This window comes from Carlito syrichta, unplaced genomic scaffold, assembly GCF_000164805.1.
Source record: "Carlito syrichta isolate Samal-C Ts95f unplaced genomic scaffold, Tarsius_syrichta-2.0.1 Scaffold304015, whole genome shotgun sequence".
Classification (NCBI taxonomy): Eukaryota; Metazoa; Chordata; class Mammalia; order Primates; family Tarsiidae; genus Carlito; species Carlito syrichta.
This window is the reverse complement of record NW_007248111.1, coordinates 46,235-53,094: the sequence shown is the minus strand read 5'-3', so window position 1 is coordinate 53,094 and position 6,860 is coordinate 46,235.

Here is a 6,860-nt window from a genome sequence, read left to right as displayed (position 1 = left end):
ATTACCTGAGCTCAGGAAGTTAAGGTTGTGTGAGCTGTGATTGTGCCACTGCACTCCAGCTTGGGTGACAAAGTGAGACTCTGATTTGATGAAAAAATAAAAAATAAATAAAGTACACACGTTTTGTTTCTCCAATCTGTCCATGAGCTGTTGATGGCTGGCTACGATCAATTTTATTAAGCTAACCTTTTCCCGGGGTAGATCACAAGACCTGGGCCATGGTAGGGGCCAAATAAATATTGAACAGATGAAAGAAGCGAAATGTGACTTTCATTTTTCAAATTAAATTTAGAAGAACCAAACTCTACATTAACCCCAAAGAAATCTGTTGGAGGGACTCACTTCTGAGGCGGGGCCCATGGAGGGCTGTCAGGACAATGAAAACCCTCCTTTGCTTTGTCAAAATCCCTTCTGGTAATGGTTGCGCTCCCTCTCTCCGTCGAGAGAAGACCATAGCCTGTTCTTTTTCATCCTTCTTTTTCCTAAAGTTTGCATCACACACTGCGGGCACCAGGGCACCTTCCTTTATGACAGCTCCCACAGCATGGACAGCTACCCCGTCCCTGCCCACCCAGCCTTTTCCCCCCTTTGCTGAGTTGGATCAAGCCCCTTTCTCACACTTGCCTTTGGGCCTTCTCATTCCAGCTCAGATGATTCCAGTGCTAATTGTGGGGCAATTATCCCAGCTCTAAAGGAAAGAATAAGTCGAAGAGATCCTCAAGAAGAGCAGAGGGGCTGGAACTGACAAAATAGAGAAAGACACGGAAAAACAGTAGCTGAAAGGCAGTGGGGAAGACAAAGCTTCCATCAGTTCACACGAAAAAGTTAAAGAAAAAAGTCTGAAACTTTTCATAAACTCAGATGTGTTTAATTATTTTACTCTGAGATTATGTCCTCTTAACAGTTTTTATGTTAGCATGTTCTTTCTTTTATGAGTTGATGGCAATAAAATAAAGAGTTGGTAAGTGGGCTTGTAATTTTATTATCATTATTTTTAATGACATTGTAGTGGTCTGGGAAATCCCAATGCCTGGCAGAGAGGTTAAGAACCCTTAATGGCTTTGGAGGCAGAGTCTCGCTTAAGCACTACTTTGTGTCCTTGGGCAAATTCCTTAACTTACTGGGTCTCAATTTCCTCATCTGAAAATAATAATACATGCCTCAAAGGAAATAAGGAAAACAATGAAAGACACATGGTTAGTACAAGGTCGAGAGTATAGAGCTCAATAATGTTAGCTTTTATTATTATCAATATGAAGATGAAAGGAATTTACTTGTATTTGGGTACAAGTTAAGGTGAATAGGACAATCTTCATGTGTGGGAGTGGGTTTGAAGCATTGACAGTCTGGCAAATATCTGGGAGGGCTGGGCTGAAATTTTTCTAGTATGAGTGGCAGAGTAATGAACTTGGTGGCAGATCCACATTTAAATCCCAGCTTTGTAACCTACTAGCAGAGTGACCTTGGACAGTTGACCTTAGAGTCTTATGGTCCCCTCATCTGAAAGACAGGAATATACAGGGTCTTTGAGGGGTGCTGTGTTAAATCCTGTGTAATGGCAGAGACCCAGCACAGGGTTCAGTTGTTGGCATAGTTAATCCTCACAACAACACTTTGGGTAGGTACTATTATTATCCCCAATTTAAATATAAGAAAACCAAGGACAAGAAGGTCAAAGAACTCACCCAAGGTCACACAGGTGGCAGAGACCACACTTGAACCCAGGCTGTCTTCAAATGTGTTCTTCACCTCTAAGCAACACTGCCTTCTAGAAAAAGACCCTCTTGTGGAGGTGTTCTGAGGGTCCTCATAAACGGATTCACTCTGGGAGGAGAGACCAGGTACAAAGGGAGAGACATCGATTTGGAGAGGGAAACATTTTTACTAGTGTTTCTTTTCTTTCTTTCTTTCTTTCTTTTTTTTTTTTTTTGAGTCAGAGTCTCACTCCACCGCCCAGAATGGAGTACAGTGTCACGCTCACAGACACCTCAATGCTGACCTGCTGGGCTCCAGCGATTCTTCTGCCTCAGCCTTCTAAGTAGCCAGAACTAGAGGCCCACGCTACCACACTTGGCTAATCTTTAAAAATTTATTGCAGAGATGAGGTCTCGTCAAGTTGCCTGGGCTGGTTTCGAACCTGCGGACTCAGGCAATCCACTCGCCTCGGCCTCCCAAAGTGCTGGGATTACAGGCTGAGCCACCAAGCCCAGCCATGTCTGTTTTCTTAATCAATCTTTCTTCCTTTATTTTCTTTCTCTCCTTCCTTCCTTCCTTCCTTCCTCCCTCCCTCTCTCCCTGCTACCTTCCTTCCTTACTTCCTCCTTCAACTCTTGTTTTCTTTGTCAGGGTTTCACTCTATTGTCCAGGCTGGAGTGCGGTGGCACAATCACAACTCACCTCAGCTTTGACATCCCAGGCTCCGGCGATCCTTCTGTTTTAATCAGACTTCTGAGGATTTGGGACTACAGGCGTGTCACTGTGCGTGGCTACATTTTTCTTATTTTTTAATTATTTTTAGTAAAGATTAGGTCTCACTAGGTTGCCCAGGTTGGTCTCAAACTCCTGAGCTCAAGAAACCCTGGTTCAGCCTCCCAAAGTGCTGGGATTACAAGTGTGAGCCACCCCAGGCAGCCCTTAATTTATATTTCTAAGGGACTAAAATTTGAATTTGTTGAATTTTTATATATACACATAGCAGACATTTAATAAACATGTGTTTGCTGAGTTAATGTCCAGTTTGGGATGAAAACACATTCCAAAAGTGCCTGCACTAAGACACCATCCCAGCCCTCCAGTGATGGGTAGCCTATTAGGGGAGACAGACACACATCACGTGGAAGAGAGATGTCCGAAGGAGATGTGCTTAAGTGCCCAGAACTGAGTCCTGACAGCTGAGCAGGAGTTAGCTGAGTAAAGATTAGACGAAGAGCCTTCTAGGCCGGAAGTGGCAGACTGGCAGCTTGCCATTGGTCAGCAGATGTGTTTTGATTACTCACAATTTAATTACTTCCCGATATTTAGAAACCGGGAGATTTCACATAAATATAACAATTCCTGTCTTGTTTTGAAAAAAATGGGAAGATCTAGAGGCCCTGGCCTACATTCCTGCCTGGCCATAGTCGCTGGACCTGGGTACAGGCTGTCCTCTTTGAATGGGAAGGTTACTAGTGTCACACCAGAAAACTGAATTTTCCACCCCTGCCTGGTAGCAGGGACTGAATGACAAAGAAACAACATGATGTTTGTGCCGATAGCTGTCTGGAGTTGCTCAGATGTTAAGTTTCTGGCATCTAGCATCTGAAGAATGGCAAATACAGTGATTAACAATCATTATGGATTTATAGATGGCCAATTGATTGTATTAAATGACAACAGAGTAATTATAAGGAACGGCAGTAGGAAGAACGGTTTCCTTTTTTTTTTTTTTTTAATTTTTTTCAATTCAGATGAGGGATAGTTTCTTTTACCATTATTTATCTATGGCCTAAATCATTGAAAACAATGATTCTGAAACTTTGCTGATTTTTTTTTCTGTAGAGATGTGGGTTTTACTTTGTTGCCCATGCTTGTCTTGAACTCCTGGGCTCAAGCAATTCTCCTGCCTTGGCCTCTCCATGCGCTGGGATTACAAGGATAAGCAATCATGGCTGGACTTTGCTGATCTTTTAAAATATTAAGATGTAATCCCAGAACTTTGGGAAGCTGAGGTGGGAGGATTGCCTGGGTGCAGAAGTTGGAGATCAGCCTGGGCAACATCACAAGATCTTATCTCTACAAAAAATCAAAAAGAGAAAATTAGCTGGGTGTGGTGGCACACGTCTGTAGTCCCTGTTATTTGGGAGGCTGAGGCAGAAGGATCTCCTGAGCCCAGAAGGTCGAGCCTCCAGTGAGCCATGATCGTGTCATTGCACTCCAGTCTGGGCAACAGAGTGAGACCCTGATTCAAAATAAAAATGAAAAAATAAAGACCCATTTCAGTTGGTTCTCTGCTCTAATCCTGGCACCTCACACAATGTCAGATCATAACAAACATTTAATTAATAATATTTCTCTGCTCCTCAAAAATAAAATAAAATAGGCTTGGCTCGGTGGCTCAGCCTGTCATCCCAGCCCTTTGGGAGGCCAAGGTGAGTGGATTGCCTGAGTCCGCGGGTTCGAGACTAGGCCAGGCAACTTGGAGAGAACTCATCTCTACAATAAATAAAAAATTAGCTGGGCGTGGTAGCACGCCTGTAGTTCCAGCTCCTTGGAAGGCTGAGGCGGAAGGATTGCCGGAGCCCAGCAGGTCGAGGCTGCAGTGGCAGTAAGTGTGCCGCTGCAATCCAGCCTGGGTGACAGAATGAGACTCCAACTCAAAAAAAAAATTCTACTGGAGACTCTAATGAGCAGTTAATTTCTGAGAACCAGAAGTCTAAAATGTGTGCCTTTCTCTCTCAGTCTCTCTGAAGCACTGGCTTGTCTCCAGTGACTTGGGAGTCCATGGATGTGCTGTCACAGTGTTTTTTTTCTAGAGCACAGAAAAGAAGTTCTAGCTTGAAGTTCATGTGTGTTTGTACCTCTGGTTCAGAGAAAAGCTCAATTCTTTTTTTTTAATTTATTCACTATATAGAAGGTAGACATATTAATCCTCTTGTTTTTTTTTTTGGAGTTGAAGTCTCACTCTTTCACCCAAGCTGGAGTGCAGTGGTATGCTCATGGCCACCACAGCCTCGACCTACTGGGCTCAGGCAATCCTTCCACCTCAGGCTTCCAAGTAGCTGAAACTACAGGTGCATGCTACCATCCCAGCTAATTTTTTTTTTTTTTTTTTTTTGAGTTGGAGTCTCACTCTGTCGCCCAGACTGGAGTGCAGTGGCAGCTCCCGGCCACCGCAGCCTCGACCTGCTGGGCTCCGGCGATCCTTCCGCCTCAGCCTTCCGAGTAGCCGGGATTACAGGTGTGCACTACCACGCCCAGCTGATTTTTTTTTTTATTTATTGTAGAGATGAGGTCTCGCTGCCCAGGTGAGTCTCGAACCCGCGGGCTCAGGCAATCCACTCACCTCAGCCTCCCAAAGTGCTGGGATTACAGGCTGAGCCACCGAGCCCGGCCCAGCTAATTTTTTGATGTGTTGTAGAGATGAGGTCTCGCCAAGTTGCCCAGGCTGGTCTTGAACCCCGGGGCTCAGGTAATCCACTTGCCTTGGCCTCCTAAAGTGCTGGGATTACAGGCTGAGCCACCGAGGCCAACCCATGGAAAGCCCAATTCTAAACTCTCTGGAGAAACAAATTCTCTGCATGCTGAAGAGACTTGTTTTTTGATAACTGAAACATCTTTACCTGAGGGTTCTGAAGATTTAAATAATTGGTATGCTATAGCTGTTCTGGCTGACAGATGTGTAGTTTAATAGAGATAAGTTGTAAAAACATGCAACACACATGCTCCAGGCTAAAAATACCTGGATAAGAGAAAGAAAAAAAAAAAAGAGGTGAGAGAAAAAGAGAAAGAGAGAGGAAAAGGAACAGAAAGAGAGGGAAGAAGAAAGGGCAAAAAAGAAAAAAGTAAGGATGACAGGCAGGCAGACAAGAAACTAGCTTCCTCATATTATTCCCCTAACTTATTTAACATTTCAGTCAAGTTTCTTCCTTCAGAATAGCAACTTGGTGAATATGGCATGCTTTCAGACCTGTGGGCTCTTTTGGAAGACTGACCAGTATGAAACTTTCATACTAGAATTTGTTGTTTCAGCATAAACTAGAACAATTTTTCATACGAGTATTTTTCTGAAAAAAGAATTGCTGGAAAATACCCCAACTACCTAAACTCAATCTATACTTTTAACGAAAGAGTGAATTCTCTAGTTCCCAAGAGGAAATATCGGTGAAAATTGCAGCCATTGTCTGCATATAGTAATTCATTGCAAGAATACTTTTGGCCTACATACAAATAGATCATTGACTAAGAATGATGAGCACTGGAGACTTCCTGAACTTTTTTTCCTCTCTTAATCATTTCATGTCTTGGAGTTAAAGTTTCTTTCTGCGAGATATAACTAAAAATACATGAGTTGTAAATTTAGCAGCTGTAACTTCTCTGCTAAGACATAATGTTTGGATGCAGTTTTTATTTCTGGGGTAGATCACACACTTGTTTGTTACATCTTACTTTGGGGAAACTTGGCAGTTGCTGGTCGACTAAAGAACTTTTGGAGCTAATCAGAACGTTGAATTGTCTTTCACCTTAAAAACGATTTTGTTTTAACATATGTTAGCTGAAGCAAAAAATAATACAGTAGGAGCTATGCGTCTATCAGAGTGACTGACAGATTGGAATTCTCTAGAAAAATAGATTATTTTCCCTCAAAGACAGTAAAGTTTTGGTTTTCAAAATCAATCAGAAAACTAACAATTTGGACAGGAGAGGAATCAGCTTCTCTTTCTGAGACAGTATATTTCTAATGATTTTTATGGAGACTATAATAAGCATAAGGAAACAAAAGCCCAATGTGGATGTGTTTTTAGCTAGCAGATTGAAAAGACATAATGGCATGAAATGAAGTGGGTTTTTTTTAATACTGACAAAGTTCTTATTTCTTTCATATTGTCTGAAATAAAATTGATAAAATGGAAAAAATCTGTAACAGTGTGGATCTCCAATACATCTCTAGCCATAGTTTTTTGTTGTTGTTAAAATTTTATCATAAATATGTTCATATGTAATGTTTATATTTATGCAATGGTATAAAGTTTTATATCAATCTTCCAAATGCCATAAAATATATATGCATTTTTTTTTTTTTTTTGAGTTGGAGTCTCACTCTGTCACCCAGACTACAGTGCAGTGGCTGCTCCCGGCCACCGCATCCTCGACCTGCTGGGCTC